A 17,375-nucleotide genomic window follows, 5' to 3' on the forward strand; every position below is an offset into this window, starting at 1 on the left:
AGTCCATGGGGTCACAAAGAGTCAGACACAACTTAGTGACTGAACAACAACAAGTTCCTCCTCGAGGGATAAACATAACAATCTAAATGATGTCTTTGAGTCGTTCTGTAGGAACTAGAGACTCCCCACCCACCCCTCAAGGTTTAGGATGGTGACTACAGCTGAGCACAAACACTTGTACTCAAGACTAGTTAACACAGAAGGCTTATAATTAAGATTCCTGAAAATTCACTCCGTGCCACTATGGAGAACAATATAGAGGCTCCTTAAAAACCTAAAAATGGAGCTACCGTATGACCCTGCAATCCTATTCCTGGACATGTATCTGGAGAAAAAACATGATCCAAAAGGATCCATGAACCCCAATATACTGTAGCACTATTTAACAACAGCTAAGACATGGGAGCAACCTAAATGACCACAGACAGAGGAACGGATGAAAAAGATGCAGTACATATACAGAAAGGAATATTACTCAGTCATTAAAAAGGATGAAGTAGTGACATTTGCAGTGACATGGTTGGACCTAGAGAGTGTCATACTGAGTGAAGTAAGTCAGAGAAAAAGAAATACCGTATGACATCCTTTATATATGGAATCTTAAAAGAAGGACAGAAATGAAAGTGAAGTTGTTCAGTCGTGTCCTGCTCTCTGGGACCTCATGGACTGTAGCCTGTCGGGCTCCTCCATCCATGGAATTTTCCAAGCAAGGATACTGGAGTGGGTTGCCATTTCCTTCTCCAGGAGATCTTCCCGACCGAGGGATCAAACCCGGGTCTCCAGCACTGCAGGCAGATGCTTTACTGTCTGAGCCACCAGGGAAGCCCTGATGATACAAATGAACTTACCTACAAAACAGAAAGAGATTCAAAGACTTAGAACACAAAATCATGGTTGCCAGAGGGAAGGTATAATTACGGACTTTTGGAAGATCATGTACACATTGCTATATTTTAAATGGATAACCAACAAGGACATATTGTATCACACATGGAACTCTGCTCAATGTTATGTACCAGCCTGGATTGGAGGAGTATTTAGGGGAGAATGAATACAGATATACATATGGCTGAGTCCCTTTACTGTTCACCTGAAACACTGTTAATCAGTTATACCCCAATACAAAATAAAAAGTTTAAAGTTTGGGGGAAAATGCAGGTCTTGAAATCATATTAAACAGAGTAAAACTGTGCTAGGAAAAAAACAGTAGGGCAAGGTTGTTGGATAACTTTTTAAGAAGACTGCATGACAAACACATGCTTATGGTCCTTTCCTTAGCATGAAATCACCTATTCACTTAAGTGATACAGATTATATAGTGTTTTCTTAGAGATTCTATCCATATGGTAGCTAACTAGAGAGACCTGGCTGGTGTTTCCTGGAGTAGATGCCAAAAGATGGGAAGATGTTAAAAAACATAACTAATCGGCAGCCTGCCTAGCCTTAAATATGATACTTTCAGTGGCTCTTCTAACTTTGGAATTCCTAGATATCTCTGGGCTTTCCCAGGACATACGGGGGAATAGGGAAATCTGTGGGTAGGAGAAACTTTGGGGCTTCTTATGGCTGTCAGCCAGGGCAGTCCTGCCATGGGAAGGCTCTGAAGGTAATTTCTAAAGCCTTGAGTCCAGAGCTGCTCACCACTCTACAGTGACTAGGTGGCTCAGAATCCTGTGCACGCCCACCTGTTCTGGAAAATTCTGGCTTTGGAAGAAAAAGATGAGGGACTTCCCTGGTGATCCAGTAGTTAAGAATCTGCCTTCCAAAGCAGGGGACAGGTTCCTGGTCAGGGAACTGAGATCCCGCATGCCAAGTGCCCCAACTAGAGAGAAGCCTGAGCGCAACAATGAAAGATCCCAAATGGGGCAACGAAGATCCTGCATGCCACAACTAAAGACTCGATGCGGCCGAATGCTGCTGCTGCTAAGGCGCTTCAGTCGTGTCCGACTCTGTGCGACCCCATAGACGGCAGCCCACCAGGCTCCCCCGTCCCTGGGATTCTCCAGGCAAGAACACTGGACTGGGTTGCCATTTCCTGCTCCAATGCATGAAAGTGAAAAGTGAAAGTGAAGTCGCTCAGTCATGTCCGATTCTTAGCGACCCCATGGACTGCAGCCCACCAGGCTCCTCCGTCCATGGGATGTTCCAGGCAAGAGCACTGGAGTGGGGTGCCATTGCCTTCTCCGACACAGCCAAGTGAATAAAGATTAAAAAAGAGAAGAAGAAGAAAAAGATGAGAAATGGCTGCAGCATGTGACCTTCCTCTACCAAGCAAAACCTTCCTCTGCTATTTTACTATTGCTGGGTAAGAGTGTATATGCATGTGTGTATGGGGGAAGGGTGGGGGTGCAAGATTACTTTAAATTATTATATCCATAGTGGGAATGTTGAAGTTTTACACCAAGACAATTAATTATTGTCCAGAGCTGCTTCCTAGTCTCTGGGTCACATTATAAAAATATTTCTAGACAAAATATTTTGAGCTCATCCTATGATCTCTCTACCCCTTCAGCCAACTACTTAGTAATAAAAAAATTTGCATTTTAAAGATAGAGTATTTTGCCTCATGATTTATGTTAATGTTTTCATCAGTCAGTCAGCCAGTCAGTTCAGTCGCTCAGTCGTGTCCAACTTTTTGCGACCCCATGAATTGCAGCACGCCAGGCCTCCCTGTCCATCACCAACTCACGTTCATAGGTGGCATTATTTATCCCTTTCAACAACGTGATGCGGTAGGTACCATCCCCATATTACAGATGAGGAAAATGAAGCCTTGAACAGGTCAAGTAAGAAGCCCACAGACACACAGCCACCAGGGGTGATGTCGGGGTTTGCAATCAGGCATTCTGACTGCAGAGCCCAGGTTCTCAAACAGTCCATGGTACTTCTTTGCTGAGGCTCAAGACAGTGTCTCATCTCCTGGAAGCTGGAAGGAACCACCAGAAAACACCTACTTAAATAGCTGACTCCTGATGATCAAAGTATAAACACATGTTATAAAAGAATTGGTTCTTTAAAGCCTCATCTCTGTCTTTTCTTCAAGACAAAGGACAATTGCATTTTAGTTAGAAAAGTACCATGGAACATCCAGAACATACACCAGCAGCTGCCGAACTGAGTGATGAAATCTTGCAACTTCAATGCCGATCAATTCCAGAAACAATTACTGACTGCTAAATCTGCACCTGGTCCTGTGTCAGAGGCCAGAGACTCAAAGATGCAAATGAAGGACCTTTTAAAACATGTTATTTATTCATGACTACGATCCTCACACCCATGAGGATCCCCCCCATGGCATCTTAGAAAGTTTCTGAAGCCTCATTATTATTATTATGGCGTATCTCTTGGAGGCTTCAATTTTACTCCAAGATTAGAGGTGGGTGGGGGAATAGCAAAGTAATTTAAAACGCTTCAAACAAACTTTAAAAACAAACGCAGATATCATGGAGTTGAATAAAAATATTGCTTTATTTTTAAGACAAAACAATGGACTTCGACGAAATTGCATGCACGAGGTCACCCCTTCCCCAGCGCCCCCATCAGGGTTACACCCTTGAATTCCCAAGGGCACTTTTTCTGGTTTCTCTGCTGATAGGGGTTCCTTCATAATTGGGTAGAAACAGTTAAAAAGTAAGAATGTATTAATTAGAGAAGGGACAGCTAAAAGGCAAAGAACTTATTAAATAGTGAAGGGAGACAGACACACAGAAACAATGATATATTCTAGAAGCTGAGGACCTTCCAGAATGAGAAAGGAAATAGATGACCTGGCGGGAGGGAACTATGAGGGGATTAATTATGATGAGTTCAGTCAGCTACAAAAAGTTATGTGAGCAAATATAAAAGAGAAAAGAACGTGAGAAAGAGGCTTAGTGAGCCCACACTGTGTGGCCAGGGAGGAAGTTCAGGATAGGAAAAACTAAGTAAAAACTTGGATCCATAATCAAGTTTTCAGAAACTGTTTATGAACAGTTCCTAAAGACAGCAGGCTGACAGATCAGGGTTGTGAGAAAAATTTCCAAGGCACATAAATAAAGCTGTCCTAGAACTGAGACACGGGCTTCCTGCAGTCCACGGGGTCACAAAGGAGCTGGACACGACCTAGCGACTGAACGACAGCAGAACTGAGACAGTGCTGGAGGAAAGAAACCGGAGGAGGTTACGGCGCTAGAAACATCATCTGAGTGCAGTGTGGAGTTGAGAAAATGGAGTAAAATGAGCTGGGGAAACAAGAATGAAAAGTGGTTAGATAAAAAAATGATAGCTGAGGAAACCCAAAGAGATCCAGCTTGTGTATAATAGGTGTCTCTGGAGAAGACCGAGGACAAGAAAAAGGTGTAATTATGTCCAGAGATCATTCAAAAAGCTTTTCTGAAATAAGTCGTGAATGTGCAGATTGAAATGCAGGCTAAGAAAAAAATGGATGCAGATCAAATAGATCCTGAAGGAAAAGTCAACTCTGGAAGGCAGATGGCGACAGCACAAAGGCTTCAGAGGTGTCAAGTGCAACTTGAGAATTTTCCACTCAGTGTTGTCATTCAAGTACAAAGGCAAAGGATTTTCAATTTCAAGAAGTCAGGAAAATAACTTCTGTAAGTCTTTTTGAAGAAATACTGGAACACCAGACCAAGAGAGGATTGAAAAAACTGGAGTCAAAGAGCTGCCTTGAGGACAGAGTCCATCTGGTACTAAAAAGCATAATTTTGGAATGCGAATTTTGTGAACAATGGCCATTGAAAATAACAATATTGCTAACATGTCCTGGGAAGTGGAGGGGAGAGAGACTAGAACTTAAGAGTACATATTAAGAGAAGTTGATTTTTTTTGTTTTTGTTTTGTTAAGTTGATTTTTTTGTTTTTTACATTAAAGATCAAAAGACATTTCTTAAAGATGGTACTGCTAACTGCTAAGTCACGCCAGTCATGTCCGACTCTGTGCAACCCCATAGACGGCAGCCCACCAGGCTCCCCCGTCCCTGGGATTCTCCAGGCAAGAACACTGGAGTGGGCTGCCATTTCCTTCTCCAGTGCATGAAAATGAAAAGTGAAAGTAAAGTCACTCAGTCGTGTCCGACTCTTTGCGACCCCATGGACTGCAGCCTACCAGGCTCCTCGGTCCATGGGATTTTCCAGGCAAGAGGACTGGAGTGGGGTGCCATTGCAAGTCAGGTAATAGATGTATGGATTAGCATTCTTATTTTTCTAAATAATCATGTGCATCACATAATTATCACTACTTTCTGATGGTTAGAGTACTTAAGGATCCAGTCTCTTAGCAGTTTGGCAGTTTATAATATGATATTGTGGACTATAATTTCTATCTGTGCATTAGATCTCCAAGACTTATTCTTCCAGTTGTAAGTCTTTACCTTTAACAACATCTCCCAATTTCCTCCATCCCAGACTCTGGCACCCACCATTCCACTCTGTTTCTATGAGTTTGGCTTTTCTAGGTTCCACATACCAGTGAGATCATACAGGATTTGCCTTTCTCTGTCTAGTTCATTCCCCTTAGCATAATGCCCTCCAGACCCAACCATGTAATTGCAGATGGCAGGATTCCTTTCCTTGTCATGGCTGAATAATATTGCTACAGGTTATTTTCTAAGATAAATTAAAAATAATAAAATAACCATCACAAGGAAGAGCTTTAGGACTTCCAAGGTGAATGTTAAAAAGAATGTCTTGGAGGAGAATCTAATGAAAATTTACCAACTAAAGAGAACTGAGTAGTGTCATGGTACATGCACTTGAAGTAACTTTTTACTTCAATGGAATTCCTTATACTGTAGGGTTAACATACGGCGTATCTTTTGGGGGGCATCAACATTATTCAAAATTGTGGTCTTACCTGAAGTTTTATGGGCTCAGAGAACAAGGGTAAAGACTTTTACATCAGTGACAATCATGGAAATGGTGATGCCCAGGAGTCCCTTCTACATATTTATTTTTTTAAAGATTTTTTTTGATGTGGACCATTTTGAAAGTCTTGATCAAATTTGTTACATTATCACTTCTGTTTATATTTTGGCTTTTTGGCATGTGGGAATCTTAGCTCCCCAACCACGAATTGAACCCGTAACCCTTGCACTGGAAGAAGTCTTAACCAATGGACCACCAGGGATGTCCCATGTCCCCTTTTAGATCATAGATAAATGGAGACCAGAGGCTGGAAGGGGAACCTATTCTTGAAGCTCTCTTGTTTCATTTTAGGTCAGTTTCAAATATGCACACAGAAATGCCTATTTTATAAATGGTACACATGGATGGCATCACAGACTCAGTGGATATGGGCTTAGGTGGACTCCGGGATTTGGTGATGGACAGGGAGGCCTGGCGTGCTGCGGTTCATGGGGTTGCAGAGAGTCAGACATGACTGAGCGACTGAACTGAACTGAATGAGAGAAATACTTGTTTCTCTGAGTTAATATACTTTTTACCCCTCTATGAACCAAGAGCAGGCTGCACCAGCACATCTGGGATTTCCTTCTTATTTAAATAACTGTCTGTGGGGTTGGGGGTCCCAAATAGAAATGAGGCTAATTAGGAAAAAGTACAATGTTACATTGCTCCTGGCTCTGAGTCTAATACTCCCAGCTATGTGGCCAATTTTTCTGTTTCCATCAAACCTACTCTTCTGGCCAGTGACCTCCCAATTGGCTGGAAACCTTTCCCTGACGGCAGTCAGGATATTGAATGTTTCTGGAAGCCAGGAAGGAGCACTGGTTCCATACGAGGCCTCCATGACAGAGAACTAGCAGACTGTGTCCTTGGAAGGTGCTTAGTCAGTGTGGGTGACAGTCTGAATATACTATACAAGTGGGAGCTTATTTGCATTAGAAAAAAGATCTGGGCTTTCATAAACAGCTCTTCATGAAAAGGATTTTGCTAGGTATACTAAAAAAAAAAAAAAAAGGAAGATAGCATCTAAAACCACATCTGTTATAACAGCTGTGCCTAAAAGCAGATTAAGGTACAACTGCCACATAAAAAGTGAAAAAGGGAAATATCTTCCCATTTTACTCTGATGGAATTTAAAACTCCTCCCATTTATTACCGAGTCATTCCACCGGAATTCATCAGCACATTTCAAGTCCCACAAATGAAAAACCACTCTGTTATAAACCAAACATAAATGTTCCACCTACCGTCGAATGCCTCCGAGTTCTAAAATCAACAGACACCCCGTGCAGCCCTGGGTCTCCACTCACTGTCCTCTGTTTCAAACGAAAGAGTTTGTCGTTAAACATAAACACTAGAACAAGTAAGGGGCAGCTGTCCCAGCAGACACCACCCTGGTCAGGGTGGCTGTCATTTAGAAGGGAGTGATCGTCCTTGGAGAGGGCCCAGAGGAGACATGTTGTTATAAAGATGGTGAACGATGTAGAAACTGAGCCTTGTAAGAAATGCATTTGAGGGAATTGGAGCTATTTTGTTTGCAGAGAAGGCTGGTGGAGACACCGTAGTTGTCTTAACACATTTGAAAGGTTGTCACGGGGAATATAGAATAGATTTCTTCTGTGTTGCTGTGAGGTGCAGAACCACTGTCAGCAAGTGAGTTCATTTTGAATCATTAGAGGAAAGATATTCTGTCTAATTGGATTTAGTAACAAAGTTGGTTGATTCCTAAAATAGAGGGGGAGCTCCCTGTCGCTAAGAATAACCAAATAGAGGCGAGATGAGAATGGCACAGGAATTGTGTGGGGACGTTTCTCATCCAGGAATGCAGAACCAACCAAATGACCTATTTTTACATGCATAGTTTAAAGTTTTTCGTGTAATTTTTGAAACTGAGAGAATAATGATCTGAGGGTAATTATTTTTAAGACACAGAGAGTAATTTAGCCCCATTGCTTCTTTATTCCATATTCTCTTTGTGAAGATAAATGAGAACAGATGATGAACAGAAAAAGGGAAGGAAAGTCAGAGTGTAAAAGGAGAATCCACAGCCTTCCATTGTCCTCTCTTAGGCTATATGTGAATACTCATCAAATGTAAAGTACTGCACACTAAAGGACACGGCCATTAAAGACCAACTCATTCTTGCAAATAGTCTCTTAACATCTGTCACTGGACCTGAATTTTCTCCAGCAGAACCATGATGTTGGTACAAAATGACAGAGTCCTTGTTTTTATTTGTTCTCTTCATGGAAGTTCTATCATATCTTCCAGTATATTTGAGCTCATCTGTAACTGGTTAATATGTCAAGTTAAGAAAAATATAGGTTTTATTTACAGGTTAACTTGAAAGAACACGCCCACCTTTATTAAGCGTGTCCTCCATCAAAGGAACAAACAAATATAGCCAAAGAGTCCTACTGACTCCAAACCACTTCTTAAATGAAACAAAATTAAAATGAACAAAGCCATCATAATCTCCTTAGAGAAATGAGTCACTTTTGAAGACGAATTGAAAAAATATAGAACTCAGCTGAACACCAAATACCAAGTAAGAAAAAAGACACAAAGAAACCCCTTTGATACAAAAACATACTTATGGTCTTCTAACCGGATCCCCGTTGGTGCTAATTATTTCCACCATTCTCTCAAAGCCCATTTAAATTCCACTTCTTCCATAAGAACTATGAAAAAGTACATGATGGGGGTCACCTGATTATTTCAGAGGTATTTCAAAATCTGTATACCTGCAACTGAACTTGGTAATTGTACCCTCATGCCCTTCCGTCTCTCAGTGTTACATGACTTCAACTACTGTTACCAAAACAAAAATGAAAGACATCCCTTATAGTTCCCTTTCTTTCACCCCATTAACCCCAAAATACTATGAATAAGCAAATCCCACCTTATCCATCTCCTAAGTAGCATTTGAATACACCCTACCACTACCACCCTGGACAAACCCATCATCTTTTCTGTCTTGCTGCTGCTGCTGCTAAGTCACCTCAGTCGTGTCCGACTCTGTGCGACCCCAGAGACGGCAGCCCACCAGGCTCCCCCCGTCCCTGGGATTCTCCAGGCAAGAACACTGGAGTGGGTTGCCATTTCCTTCTCCAATGCATGAAAGTGAAAAGTGAAAGTGAAGTCGCTCAGTCATGTCTGACTCTTAGCGACCCTATACTGTAGCCCACCAGGCTCCTCGGTCCATGGGATTTTCCAGGCACCACCCTGGACAAACCCATCATCTTCCCTGTCTTAGACATTTGCAAAACTTTCCCACTGAGCCCCTGCAGATACGCTCTTGCTCCATCCAGACTCCAAATGATCTGAAAGACAAAACTGATCCCTGACTGCTTCCAGCCGCCCTTGGGATAAGTTCCAAAGTGCTCAGCCTCAAGGTCTCGCACGATCTGGCCACTTGGTCTGTCTCCAGCTGTTCCTCCTGTCACTCTCGCTTTCCTGCCTGAGGACACAAGTCATGATGCTCCCTGCCCCTCCAAAGAGGAACTAATCTCAGAGCTTTCGCTGTGCTTTCCTTCTGCCCCTCTCCTGCTTCCACCCTCTGCAAGCCAGATCCTGCTCCTCCTTCAGATCTCACTCTACATCCTCAGTAAGTAGTCCTTGCCCCCTGCCCCTGCCAGATCAGGTCCCCTCTTAGGTATTCCCACAACTCTTTACATCTCCCCTTTATAACTCACATCATATGGTTAAGTCTCTGTTCACTGTCTGTTTCTCAAACTAGGTTAGAAATTCCAACTTGCTCAGTTGCTCAGTCATGTCCGACTCTTTGTGACTCCACGGTCTGTAGCTCACCAGCTCCTCTGTCCATAGGCTTTCCATGGAGTGGGTTTCCATTTCCTCCCCCCGGGGATCTTTCCGACACAGGACTGAAGCCACGTCTTCTGCACTGGCAGGTGGGTTCTTTACCACTGTTATCTCCTAAGAAACCCGTATCCCAGGTACCTAGCATCTAATTTCTGCTTAAATAGTGGTTGAATGCATATATGAATAAGTGATGTGCTGTCTAGGTTAGTGATTCATAACCTTCCCCGTGCAGAAAAATTGCCAGGAAGCGAATTGGCTGATCCATGATCAGTCCCCAAATCTACCTTTTCAACAGTGACTCAGGGGACTTTGATGCAGGCTGTCCTTGGCTCACAGCTTTGGAAAGCAATACTCCAAGATACAGAGAGCAAGGGGAAAAAAGCAGAGTTGAGATTAAAGAGACACAAGGGAGCAAAATGTGAGCAGTCTAATAACAAGAGACAATTTATGTAACTGTTCAAACAACCACTGAAAATCTGAAGGACTAGATGACAGACTGTCAGATGAATTCCTCAGATAACGGAGCCCCAAATAGCTAGACAACGCTAGTAGAGGACTTCCCTGGTATTTCAGTGGCTAAGAATCCGCACTCCCTTTGCAGGGGACCTGGGTTCAATCCCTGGTCAGGGCACTAGATCCTACATGCCACAACTAAGAGTCTGAATGCCGCAACTAAGACTTAGCACAGAAAGAAAAAGACTCCAATGCCACCTATGTGAATTGGACAAATTATCTAATAAATAAATAAATAAAAATGACAGGAAGAAACTCCTCCAAAGTAACACCTGACTTGTAATTTAAATAAAGGGGTAAATTTAGGATAGTTAAAAGGAAATACTCTTTTAAAAAAAAAATGCCACATTTATCCCAAAACACCAAAAGACTTCTTCATAAGGTAGCCTTTATGTATGTTATAAAAACATAGAACAAAAATATCAAGTCTAAAGGAAAGTGGAAGCACTTAGTTCTAAGAATGTGAGTGCTGAGAAATTTCAAAGGAAATGAAACAACTGAAATATAAGTTTGACTTTGAAAGTTAACATGAGATGAGTCCCTTTTTCCTGTCTTACTTATTTCATGTCTGCTTTGATAAGCTGTGGAAAGGAATTGAAGGGGATCAGGACACGCTTCTCTAAAATATGTCACTTTGGCATTTGGGACTGAAAGCAATTAAGAAACAGTAGACACGGAGAAACTGTCTGGCCTCCCACTTTTTTACCTAAAATCAGGGCATAAACGTCCCTTTGTGAAGGAGGTCCCTCATTCCTATACTAGGAAGAGGAGAGCAACTCACTGCTGGAGACAGCACCGAGGTGAGTTTGCATAAACAAGCCTACCAAAAGAACCCTTATCTTCCATTGGTTTCACGCGTATATTTTCTAGTCACCTTCCTATAATTTATCATCTCGCAAAGCCCATACAAGGAAAGCCTTTGTTAAAGTGGTATGTAAGTCCCTGAGTCTCACCACTTCTTTGAGTTTTTCTTTTCAGAGAATTCTCAAGCAAGTAAAACATGAATAAAATTTATATTTATTTTTTCCTTTTAATTTGTTTTTTTGTCTGTTAAATTTGCAGGACCCCATACATTGAACTTAAGAGGGTAGAGGAAATTTTTTTTTTTTTCTTCTCCTTCAACAGAACCCATTTGCTGGAATTATAATGGAACAACATCCATTACATGGTGGCTGACTGAATCAAGGTTGGGGGGTGTAAAAAGGTGCAAAGGAAAACTTCAGAATTTCACCCTAACTAGATCCCGTCACTGTACACACAACCAGCTTCTGTGCTTCTACATATGGAATTTGCAGGGGGCGCAGGGGTAGAGTTCAAAAGATCAGACTTCCTGGTTCTATCACTTCCAAGCCAGATGGATTGATTCACCTTATTTCAGCTGCAAATTCTTTATCTGTGAAATGGGGATACGATTGCAGGTCATCCTTACAAGGTTGTGAGCAATCTTACTGAAGCATTTAAACAGTAAGTCACTTTATAAATAAAACATATTATTCAATTCTATCAATACATAAACCAATAAATAGTCCTAAAAGTGATTTAGTATTTTGTCCTTAAATTACTATGCAAGTGACATTCAAGGAAACATTAGTTATAGATGATGTGAGATAAAATGGTAAAACAATTATGAATGATGCATAATAGTCTTAACATGTATACTTCATCTCTTTGGCCTCACTTCATTTGCTTTCCTAAGAATAAATATCTTAATCCCCAGCAGTACATCAGTATCACTCTCTGAAGGCTAAATACTGCATAAATGTCTATCTGATATTCAGGAAAAGTGCCAAACCTGGTGATATCTGTACACACTCTAGATAAAAGATTCAGCAAACAGATGCTCCTTTTTGCAATCAGCCAAGAACTTCTAATATTCTGACAACTTGTTAATCAACCGACATATGGTATCACTTTAGTAAACACAACACTTGGATTTTGCTTTCCAGGGCATTTTCTGAGAGATAAAATGGTCCTGACTCATCAACACTATTCACTGGAAATCAACGGAAGCTAGCCTCCGCCACCACCTTAAATTTGTTTAATTACTTGAGGAAAAAATAAATATGGGCATTGATTTGGATTTCGTGCTTTTTTTTCTGAGTTGAGATTTTTTTTTAAATGTCATCCTTTGAGACATTTGTAAAAGCAGTAGAATACTTTTATTACACAGATTTACATACAGATGTGTAATATGTAAAAATATCTATAGCTTCTGTATTAGTTTCTTAGGGGTGCTGTAACAAATTACAGTGAACGGAATGTCTTAGAATAGATGTGTATTTTCACACTTCTGGAGGCTAGAAGTCTGATGTCAGGTCGTCAGCAGGCCCTTGCTCCCGCCAGAGCTCCTGAGGAAGATTCTGTCCTCTCTTCCAGTTTCTGGTGGCACCAAGCTGGTCTTGGCTTGTGGCACATAACCCACCTGCAGTTGGTGGTCTTCCCCTCTGTTTGTCTGTGTCCAAAATTTACACACACGCACATTTATATTTGGGCATGTCCTATGACATGTGGGACCTTAGTTCCCCAACCAGGGATTGAACCTGAGTCCCCTGCATTGGAAGCATGGAGTCTCAGTTTCTCGACCACCAGGGAAGTTGCCCAAAGAGGAAGGTTTAACATTTTTCTTTTCCTTTTAAGGATACCAGTCACACCATGCACTTTGGTATGACCACATCTTAACTTGGCGACATTCACAAACCCATTTCTAAAGAGGGTCACATTCACAGATATAGGTGGGGTCAGGACTACAGCAGATCCTTTTTGTGTACACAGTACAACTCACAACAGTTTCAGACAGACATCTCATCTTATGAGAGGATTCTACAAGGCACATGTGAGCGTTTTCTCACAATACTCTTACTGTGGCGGAATTTCCTTCCTTTTTATGGCTGAATAATATTTTGCACAAAACCACTTCTCCCCTCCTAACATCCAATATCCAATTTACAGAGTAAATTCTTTTAACTCTACCTTAAAACTGTATCCCACTGATGAACATATTTGCAGGGCAAGAATAGCATATTTGCAGGGCAGGCATAGAGAATATGGACATGTGGACACAGGGGAGAGAAGGGAGGAGTTCAGTTCCGTTCAGGCACTCAGTCGTGTCCAACTCTTTGCGACCCCATGAATTGCAGCATGCCAGACCTCCCTGTCCATCACCAACTCATGGAGTTCACTCAAACTCATGTCCATCAAGTCGGTGATGCCATCCAGCCATCTCATCCTCTGTCGTCCCCTTCTCCTCCTGCCCCCAATCCCTCCCAGCATCTGGGTCTTTTCCAATGAGTCAACTTTTCGCATGAGGAGGCCAAAGTATTGGAGTTTCAGCTTCAGCATCAGTCCTTCCGATGAACCCCCAGGACTGATCTCCTTTAGAATGGACTGGTTGGATCTCCTTGCAGTCCAAGGGACTCTCAAGAGTCTTCTCCAACACTACAGTTCAAAAGCATCAATTCTTCAGCGCTCAGCTTTCTTCACAGTCTAACTCTCACATCCATACATGACCACTGGAAAAACCATAGCCTTGACTAGATGGACCTTTGTTGGCAAGGAGAGGGTGGGACAAATTGAGAGAATAGCAATGACGTGTATACACTACCACATGTAAAATAGCTAGCTAGCAGGAAGTCACTGTATAACACAGGGAAAGGATCTCATCAAATTCTCAATTTTCTCTCCATAATTCTACTTTTTTGCATGTGTTTGCACACATGTGGGTGGGAACAAACCTGTTTGTCCTTTCTAAATGGATTCCCTGAGATGGTACATTTAGCTTTAAAAATTAAACTAATTAATTTGATCAATTAAAGTTATAAGCAATATATAGAGCCTGAGAGACTTGAACTCTGGGACAAACATGGGATTTTTAATCAATGAAATATAAGCAAGGGAAAGACAAAGTGTAATCCTACAGAAGTGCCCAAATGAAGAAATTTAAACTTTATTAAGTGGTTTGATTGGTGGGGGTGGTGGTAATTCAGTCATTTCAGTCATGTCTGACTCTTTCACAACCCCGTGGACTATAGCCTGCCAGGCTCCTCTGTCCATGGGATTTCCCAGGCAAGAATACAGTCGTGGGTTACCAAGTGGTCTGATTACACAACTCAAATATTTTAGCAGAGCTGTAACCCCAGATGTACTAGTTTGAAACAATATGTTCTGATGTAAATTGTTTGCTCGGGAGAGGCAAGAACACCCTCTTCTTAGGAGGATGTGGTTTCCCTAAGTAGGAAATGGAATCCTTGCTCTTCAGTCTTCTAGAAGCATCATTTTCTGTGATAGGAAATTGGGTGTATGTGTGTGTGTGCCTGTGGGTGTGGGTGTGTGCTGGGGGAGTGGGGTGTTCTCTTCTCCCCTAGGGTCTAGGGGTGGTGTGGTGTGGACTCTGAGATGTGGAGAGGCCTGGTGTACGCCCTGTGATGAGGGGTGATCTAATTAGGTCACAAGGCAGCAAGCTCAGAGCCGGGAGACCTGGAGAGCCTGGGTTTGGGAACTCTCAGCAGGAATAGTAACAGTAACTTGGGGTCCTTTTCAAACTGCCCTTACATTGTCACCAAGTGTCCAGGAAGCACATTCCATTTACAGGAATGGAGGTTCTGCCCCTGCTTCCTTCTCCAGAGGGTAGTGGTGGGCTTGACAGTGGCCTTGCAGAGAACTGGGCCTCAACAGGGGACATTTCCGTGCTGGGCTACCAAGGCTGAGGCTGCGGTGACCACGGCCAGTAGAACACAATGGCTGTCACAAGGGACATGGTCTGGAGGGGACAAGAAGGCACCAGCGGGATGTTGAGAAAGGCCTGAGGGGCTTGTGGAAACTGGGAATCTCATGGCAAATCTGCGGAGCTCAGCCTTCATAACTGGAAACTTAAAAGGTGATACGTACTTTATGCCTAGTATGCTCTGACCACTGGACATATGCTAACTCATTAAATCCTCACAAAAGCTCATTAAAATAGGTGCTTTCACTGTCTCAGTTCTATAAGACAATGGAGGCACAGAGAGGCTGACTAACTTTCCCAGTGGCACACAGCCAGTATGTCTTGGTGCCAGAACTCTAATCCAGAGTCTGGTTCCAGGGTTTGTGCTCTTAAGAACAACACAGACTGCTTCTCAAAATTGTCACTGAGCTGTCATCTCCCAGAATCTTGGCACAGGCTTTTTATCCTGTCTCTCTGAATGTGGACAAGAAAGAATATCTTCTTGGCATAATGGAAGTAGAAAAACAGCTCTTCTAGGAAAGACAAATTTAGTGGATGTGTTAATTGCTCAGTCGTTTCTGACTCTCTGCAACCTCATGGACTATAACCCGCCAGGATCCTCTGTCCATTGGATTCTCCAGCTTTCCCTTTAAAACTTTTCTCCTTGTTTACCACTTCAGGGCAAGTTACAAAAAACTTTTTAGCTCCCATTCAAATGGCTACTCTTTCAATCAAAAAACCCAGAATGACAAATTTATTCAATTCTTTTCTGTACCAGCCTGTGTGAATTACACACTCAAACACTTTTGGGTTTAAATTCTGGTTTCATCATGTATACCAGTTATATGACTTGTGTCAAGTCATTTGCCGTCTCTAAGCTTCAATTTCCCCTTTGGTAAAATAGGAATAAAAACAGCACCAACCTCAGAGGATGTGAGGATTAAATTAAAACAATGCATGTAAATTGCTCCTCACAGCTCCTGGTTGGTAGTAAGATTTCAGTAACTCTTAGCTATTAGCTATGATTTCGATTATGAGGTTGATTACCATTATCGGAGGGATGACAGCATTTTAAATAGTTTAAATTCTTTTTAGTAAACATTTTAATAACATTGTTTATTTAAAAAGCATTTCGGAGCTTCTTGTAAATATCTAAGCTAGTAAAGTCCGTTCTAGGCATGCTACACTCCCTATTCATGAAATCTTTCCAACAAAAATGTTGCTTGGAACTTTTCTTGTCAGACAGTTTATTTTGATATTATAAGTTCACTAGAAAATGATGATGGGGCTTCCCTGGTGGCTCACTGGTAAAGAACCTGCCTGCCAACGCAGGCGACACGGGTTCAATCCTTGATCTGGGAAGATCCCACATGCCGCGGAGCAGCTAAGCCCTTGCGCCACAAATACTGAGCCTGTGCTCTGGAGCCCGGGAGCCACAACTACTGAGCCCATGTGTAACAACTGCTGAAGGATGCACACCCAGAGCCTGTGCTCTATAACAAGGGAGGCCACTGCAATGAGAAGCTCCCACGTTGTAACTAGAGAGTAGCCCCTGCCTGCCACAACTAGAGAAAAGCCCGCACCAGCAACGAAGACCCAAAGCGGCCAAAAGGTAAAATAAATTAAAAAGTAAAATTATTTGAAAAAACTTAACAAAAAATTACAATGATGATGAAGATGGTAATGATGGTGATGAAGATGACAGTAACAAACCTTTTCTCTTTGAGCACTCACATTGAAATTTGTGCCAATTGTCTGAGGATAATTCTGAAATTCCAATAGAATGAAGTCTCTAGGTGACTTAATTGCTTTATGTCTTGTTTGTTCTTGGCAAATTGGTCCTGTCAATCGAAGCTCCTAGCTGTCCTAACTGGGCTGACAAGGCTCAGTTTTGCTGATTCAGGTTAGAGAACAGAGGATGTTCAGAAAACATGACACCTTTACTTTTGCACGAATATTACCCTGAACAAAAAAAATAACAGGTCCATCTGGGACCCCATTCAAGGCAATTTTATAGTCAGAGCAACCAGAGGCCATGAAACTACAAACCATACTATTTTTAAAAAATTTTTTCAAACTTTCAAGCCTTGCAGACTTCTCTTGAAATTTTTAAATGAGCACAACTTCAGTCAATTCAGAACAGAAATGGATGTCGATAGTTTCAACTCTTTGTCACCTATATCTGTAGAGGTGGTAAGGAGATGAACAAAAAGTCCGAAGTGGGGAGGGTCTTTTGACTGTTGTGTTCATTCACCACTGCCTTTGTCCTCTCTCTATCATAGAACATGGGCTTATATATGGAACACTCAAAGAAGAGCCTCCCCTGGGAACATATCCAGATAGCACATTCCTGCAAACTCCAGTGACCCTCCATTTCACAGCCAGGAAAATAATGGAGTCCCCAAACGAGGCAAATTTCGCACAGTGGACTTAGGGACAG

At 42.1% G+C, this 17,375-nt stretch overlaps 1 protein-coding gene and 1 long non-coding RNA gene across 9 annotated transcripts in view; one reads left to right on the forward strand and one right to left on the reverse strand.

The window, feature by feature from the left end:
* Positions 1-17,375, reverse strand: part of KIAA1217 (KIAA1217 ortholog) — an 820,709-nt gene that overhangs the window by 372,927 nt on the left and 430,407 nt on the right. The window lies entirely within an intron of this gene.
* LOC147361057 (uncharacterized) lies at positions 9,306-12,316 on the forward strand. The gene is made up of 3 exons (XR_015139668.1): positions 9,306-9,508; positions 9,730-9,812; positions 12,183-12,316. It is a non-coding gene; the product is annotated as an uncharacterized LOC147361057 (long non-coding RNA).

Source organism: Bos grunniens, chromosome 13 (genome assembly GCF_055505025.1).
Source record: "Bos grunniens cultivar Pamir isolate PY7600 chromosome 13, Bosgru_T2T1.0, whole genome shotgun sequence".
Classification (NCBI taxonomy): Eukaryota; Metazoa; Chordata; class Mammalia; order Artiodactyla; family Bovidae; genus Bos; species Bos grunniens.